This window comes from Petaurus breviceps, unplaced genomic scaffold, assembly GCF_028583685.1.
Source record: "Petaurus breviceps papuanus isolate PSGF00001 unplaced genomic scaffold, PetGlider_PUasm1.0 90825, whole genome shotgun sequence".
Classification (NCBI taxonomy): domain Eukaryota; kingdom Metazoa; phylum Chordata; class Mammalia; order Diprotodontia; family Petauridae; genus Petaurus; species Petaurus breviceps.
In genome coordinates, this window is record NW_027187353.1 from 21,654,308 (window position 1) to 21,661,267 (window position 6,960).

The 6,960-nt window shown below is 49.1% G+C and overlaps 1 protein-coding gene and 1 pseudogene across 1 annotated transcript in view; both read right to left on the reverse strand.

Moving 5' to 3' along the window:
* The window catches only part of HK1 (hexokinase 1), a 92,613-nt gene that overhangs the window by 70,961 nt on the left and 14,692 nt on the right, over positions 1–6,960 (reverse strand). The window lies entirely within an intron of this gene.
* LOC138148738 (small ribosomal subunit protein eS10-like) lies at positions 461–988 on the reverse strand (annotated as a pseudogene).

Consider the following 6,960-nt stretch of genomic DNA (forward strand, 5'->3'; position numbering starts at 1 on the left):
AGTAATTGTAAAGTCAATTCTGCCTGTGCCTCCAAAATGTCTTCTCCCTTCCCTGACACTCACATCAGGGCAGGCCCTGTTGCCTTTTCCCTGTTTATCTACAACAGCCTCCTGATGGGTTTCTCTGCTTCTAGCCTCCCACTTTTCCAGCTGTTAAAGTTCTCTTCCTGCACAGGGCTGGATCACATTGCTCCCTTCAACACCCGAGTGCCCCCCCCCCCACTGGCTACCCAACAAAATATAAGTCCCTTAGTTTCCTATTAGGGCCTCCTGTAGACTGGTTTCTACCAACCTTCAAGACCTTTTTCTCACATTTCCAAATTTCAGCCACACTGGACTACTTAGCCAGCATCTCCCACCTTGACACCTTTGCACATGCTGTTCCTGTGCCTGGAATGGCCTATCTTCACCGCTTCCACGCCCAGCTCAGGTGTCCCCTTCTCCATAAAACTTTTCACAATTCTTTTTTTTTTTCCCAAATTTTATTCAATATGAAACCTATCTCTACAGTTTTCATTGAGGAGGTTGACCACGTCCACGACCAAACCCACTTCTAAACTGGAATTCTGTTGCTGACCCAGCCCCAGCCTCGGCCTTCTCGTCAGCACCAGGAGGAGCAGCACTTTGTCTCTATGAGTCTCTGTCGGCTTCACCCCGAGTAAGTCGGGCAGGTCGCTATCCCTCTAGACCTTGGGGCCTTGGCCTTCCTGTCTCAGGACGATTTCTGCGGAGAGGGGCAGGCGCAATCTCAGGAGGAAGGCGAAGGTACTCCCGGAGGTACTGAATGCCCTCATCGGTGGGGTACCAGCTCCTTAACATAGCCATGAGACTTTAGAGACTGCATGGCCTTTATGACATGGAGATGGGGCACATTCTCGTGTGCCAGCTCAGGGCGCTTTGGCATGTGAACACCCTTCTTGGCTACCATTACTCCCTCCTTAAAAAGGAGTTCCTAGATGGCAATCCGGTTCTTCTTGGGCATCAACATCTCGGCAGCAGCAGCAGTGGTGGCTGCTGCCTAAAACTTTTCACAATTCTAATCAAAAGTGATTCTTCTCTCTTTAAATGTCTCCTACTATTCCAGGTTCAAACTCTCTTCCTTCCTCCATTACACTCTAATTCCTAGTTATTCTGTGTACACATCCCTTTCTCCTACCAGAGCAGGCACAATATGGATAAAGGAGTCAAGACTGTGAATCAGGAGAGAGCCGAGTGCAAATCCCACTCCCAGCACTTACTAACTACTCAGTTCCCTTATCTGTAAAATGAGGGCAATAATTCCTCCTACCACCTGATTCACAGTGTTGTAAAGAAAGCATTCAGCAAACCATGGAGTGCTAAAGAAACGTGAGATGCTACAATGATGTGCCTACAAGGCCAGTCAATCGACAAGCATTAATTAGGCGCCTACTGTGGAACAGGCACTGGGGATACAAAGACAGAAGTGTCTCTGTCTTCCAGGAGCTCACACTGTGGGAGGGAGATACAGTAGGGTCACAGGGTTGGTCAATTATTGTGGTCCTTACAGTAGCAAAGGTAATACTGATTTGATGATTCTGCCTAAAGCAAGAGCCAGAGATAACAGAAAAGGAGGGGTGGGATGCAGCAGGGCTGACACCAAGATGGCCTCCCTGGGTAGGCCCTGGAGTTCCAGTGAATGCAAGATTAAGTGGGATGAGAAGAAGCGTGGTCTGAGGCCAGCTAGAGAGAGCCGGTTAGGTGAGTTTTCATTCAATCGCTTCCCAGTCAGGATAGACTTGCCCCAAAGCAAAGGCCCAGAATTAAATGGAGTAACTTCCTTGTGGTAAGGGTGCTTGGTACCTAGGGGTCCCCATCGGAGGGTTCCTGGTCCTGGTAGGAAGAAGGGGGCAGCAGTAAGACAGAGAGCAGGGTACCAGAGTTATATGGATTAAATTCCTTGTGGTGAAGGGGCTTGGTACCTAGGGGTCCCCATCGGAGGGTTCCTGGTCCTGGTAGGAAGAAGGGGGCAGCAGTAAGACAGAGAGCAGGGTCCCAGAGCTAAATGGATTAACTTCCTTGTGGTGAGGGGGCTTGGTACCTAGGGGTCCCCTGCTCCTGGTGGGGAGAATGCAGCAAAGCAGATGGCAAGATGAGTAAGCCCAGGTGTCCTGGTAGAAGACTGGGTGAGACTGTAGACCCCAGGAATTTTGTCACTTTGGATTTCAGTCCCCAGCCCTGAGTGTACTGCCTGACACAAAGTAAGGGGTTAATGAATGTTTCTTGAACTGATACTGACCCACAGTACTCCTCTGTTGCTCAAAGCAAATAAAGGATGGAAACAAATCTTGAAAATCTAAAAGTACTGTGTACACATCAGTTACTGGTGATCGCGATGCTAACAGCAGTCATAGTAGTTGCACCCAGCATCGGGAATGAGCACGTGGTGGCTGTTAGCCATCAATGAAATGAGAAATGTCCTAAGATGCCACTCCCTGGGCTGGACATATACAAGTAAATACTCTTTTAGTTCAGACCAGGCTTGGGAAAACTATTTACCTCCACCCCAGATTCAAAGCTATATTGCATGAAAAGAAAAATTATTCCTCCCTGCTCCCTACTGGGTTCAGAATTTCCCAACAGATGAACCAGCAGATCCAGAGGAATGGGGCAATTAAGCAACTAACAAGCATTTATTAAGCACTGAGCCGGGAGCTTACATTCCACTGGAGAAGACAATAGGAACATACCCAGGTCTATTCAGAACATGTACAAAATGAAAGAGCTATCAATAATGGCCTACATTATAGAGACTTCCCAAAGCACTGTGCATACCAAACAACAACCATGGAAGGGCTGGGATTGTCCCCATTTTATGGAGGAGGAAACTGAGGCTGACTTGCCCACCTAGTGGAATGGGAGGGCACTGGCCCTCTTACAATTCCTAGAGGCAGCAAGGTTGGAAATACAATGATTTCTGATGAGAAGGAAAATGTTTCCATTAATGACTCACCATTACCATTACTGCTACCACCGATAACTAATAAAGTGCTGGGGGAGTTGGGGGAGGGGGCTTAGACAAGTCTCTTCTCTCTGGGCCTCAGTTTCCTCCTCTGTAAAATGTGAGGATTGGGAATATCAATTTCTAAGGTCTATTTCAGGTTGAAAAGTCTACAAGCCTCAAAATGAAACCAAACCCAGCCCAGCCCCATCTGCAGCCGTGTGCCAAGCTCCCTGGCTCCAGGCCTCCCAACTAATAAACCAAACCAGATTGGCTCCACACTCAGGAACACACTCAGTTTAAAACTCTCCAGAGCCGCCTCCACCACTCGCCTCTCATTTTCCAGGCCAGAGCAACAGCAAAGGGCAGGAAGCCTGACCTGAACAAGGCAGCCTGCCCCAAAGTAGCCTGAGCATCTAGAGACAGGGTACGGGCTTCCTGAAGCTACTACAGTAACACCAGGAGATCCAGGCACTTTTCTCCCTCTGGAAGAGGACTGTGGAAAATCCCCGTCTCTGCCACTCCCTCCCTGAGCTTGTGGCCACTGGCATTTGGGCCTATGATCCCTGGGGCCCCTCTAACTAAGCCAGCCTTGTCAGTGAGGGGTCTAACTTGGAAAGAAATTCACAACTCCCCCTACAAAGATCCCAAGGATCCAGGGCTCCTTTGGGGGGCCAAGTTCAGAAAAGCCCCCTTGTTCAGGGGAGGGAAGGTGCCGCAAGGGTCACAAGCACAGGAGCCCAGAGGCTCCTGACTGAGAAGCCCCTCACCCACTTGTGGGCAATCCAGCCTCTGCTCGAAGAGCTCTGGCAATGGGGAACCCTCAGCCTCCCAAAATGCAGCTGTCTTACTTGGGGACAATTCTAATAATTAGTCCTGAATTTTTTTTCTCATAAACAAGACGAAATCTGTCTCTCTCTGCTTCCCACATATTGTTCCTGGGGCCCAGCAGATCCAAACCTAATGCATCCCTCTTCCACAAACCAGGTGCCTCCAAATACTTGAAGGCAGTTGTCATGCTCCCCAATCCCTCCTCCAGTCTCCTTTTCTCCACAGTAAACATCCCTGAGGCCCTTCAGCTGCTCCTCTGAGGGCACCTCCCTTTCTTAGACACTGCTGGCTTAACCCTGGATCACACCACCTCATTACCTACTGCCCTCCCTCCAAGAGCCACAGTCTACTTTACTAGGGATCTTTAAAAAAAAAACAACACTACTTAGGAAAACAAGCAAAAACTCTCATCCCATTTTGCAGAAAAGTAAACAAACTCTGAGGAAATTTTTAAAAGCTTATTTTTAAAGCACATTAAGCAGACCTCCTGCGGAGAATATGTGGAAAGACATGGACAAGGCTCTACTCTACCTCCCTGGGGGGAACATTCCCATCAAGGAGCTCCTGGATCCTTCTGAGTATTAACCCTCGAAATGTGAACCACAAAGACCCTGCTTCTCCAGCTAATATGAGTAATAGTTTACCTAAAACTACAAAGCACTACACAGATACTAGCTGTCCTGATGCCCAGTTTACAGAGGAGAGACCCTGAGGGGTAGAGAGAGCAGGTAGGCATTTGAATCAAGATTTATATAAATTCAGGTGTGACTCAGGAGCAGACAACAGACAGACAGAGCTGGAAGAGAATTCAGAGGTCACTGCATCCAACATTTTCATGTTACAAAGGAGAGAACTGAAGCACAGAGAGGTGATTTGGTCAAGGTCACACAAGCACTAAGGGGCAGGAAAGGGTTTTGAGCTCAGATCTTCTTGTCTTTTGAGGCCTTTCCCACCAGGGTATCAGGAGAATGACTCAGCCCTGCCCCAGCTCTGAGTTACCTGGAGAGGGATGGCCTGGGAACACAGGCTCTGTCCTTCTTACATGAGCAGAGGGGTCAGGCTTCCTGCTTCCTGCTTCCCGTGCCCACAGCATCCGGAGATGCTGGAGATGCTTCGCCCTCTGGCGAGGTCCAGGCCAGTCACAAGCTGTTGGCTCAGCTCACTCCCCTGTTTCAGTTCTTCCAGGGGAGGAAGGGCAGGCCAGATCCATTTTTTTTAAGGCCCTGGCCCCTAACTAGAACCTCTGCTACAGCCTCCAACTGGCCTAGCTCCCTTCTCCCTAACCAAGGGCCTGACCCCATTTCCTGCTTAAATCACAAGCTCCTTCCTCTCCCTGCTCCCATCTCCACTCAGAAGAGGAGAAGGGGTCTTTGCCAGGGGGGGGGGGGGCCGGGGGGGGGGGGGGGGGGTGAAGCATCTCTTAGTTTCATTAAGCTATTTCATTTTCTCTTTTGAAATTTTTTATAACAAGGAACAATTTGACAGATGGGGAGGGGGAGGTGCATGTTTAGAAATAAAGAAGATTTTTAAAACAAAAGAGATATCAACAAGGTGGGTTGTTTTTGGTTTGGGTTTGTTTCTTTTTAAGAACAGCAGAGGGAACTTTGACGCCAATTCTCTGAGAGTGGGATAGATTGGCACAAAAGAGACCCCCTACAGCCAAATGCTCTGACTGCATTCACACCAGTCTTGGTACAGAAGGGGATGGAGATCAGAGGATCAGAAATAAGGGACTCTGGAGATCACCCAGTTGAAATGGAGGCCCAAAGAAGGTGGGATGATTGACTCAAGCAGCAGAACTAGGATTCGCACTCAGGTCTTCAGAGGAGTCAGATACCATACCCCCTCCAGCCGGGGACTCTGCCCCATGGGTGATTTGAGCTTCTCCCCCCAAGCCCCATGAGCTGCCCATTCCCACACATCCAGCCCCATGGCTGCACCTGTGACTCCCCACACTGCCTGGAATATCCTCTCTCTCATGCAGGAAGGGCCTGCTCACCACCTTCCAAAGCCAGTCCGTGACTCACCTTCCCCAGGCCATCATGTTCCATGGTTGGCCCCACCTGACTCCTCTCACTCCTCGCCTCGGCATCCCCCCTGCATTAGATTCCCTTGTTAGGCTAAATTACTCTGTCCTCACGGACACAGGCTGTAGAAAAGCATCTGCCGGTGGTCACCTGCAGGTATCCTGTGGCCCCAGCTCATGCCTCTGCTATTTCTGTCCCCCCAGCATGGGGCCCTGCATGCCGAAGAGCTTCTAGCAATGCTTGAACAGGATGCATGAAGAAAAAAACAACCGCCAAACTCTTTGGTGACTTCCCACAGGGCGGGCTTGTGTCAGAAGGGCTTGTTCCTTCAGATAAGACCTGAAGCCTTCTCACTCTGCCCAGCTCTGACTGACTCCCATGGCCTCTCAGTGAGCTGTCTATTTCCTAGAATAATAGAACCAGAGCTAGAAGGAACCTCAGAAGCCAGCCAATCCAACCCATGCTCCCCCATCTAACAGATGAGCAAACCAGGCAAGACACTTCCAGATGCACCTGGGCTTCCCTGACAACAGGATCTCAGGAGTCATCTGTATCCCACAGCTGAGACCAAAAGGGTTCCAAGCCCAACGCTGACACCGACTTAACTGTAGTGTGATCTGGGACCAATCCCTATGCCTCTTTGGGCCTCAGTTTCCTCATCTGTACAGTGATGGCACTGGTTCAAAGGAGCTAAGATCCTTTCCAACTCAGTCATATAAGGGTGAAGTGCCCTTCATACTCACTGGAAAACCAGGATTCTTAATCCTCCAGCACCTCAAGAAATATGGAGTTACCAATCAATCAACCAGCATTTATTAGGCACGGATTTAGTGCTAGGCACTGGGGATCCAAAGACAAAAGTGAACAAGCCCTGCCCTCACAGAGCTTAAATTCTATCCAGGTAAATGATATGTGCATGGATAGGTATGCACAACAAAGAATTCCAGTATCACTCCCTACTAATACTCTCTAAGCCTCAGTCTCTTCATCTATAAAATGAAAATAAAAATACCCACAGTTCTTATCTCACAGAATTTCAAGGAGGTTTGAGTGAGATAATGGAAGTAAAGTACTTTGTAAACTTCAAAGCGCTGGGGAGACTGAGGCTTAGAGAGTATTAGTAGGGAGTGATACTGGAATTCT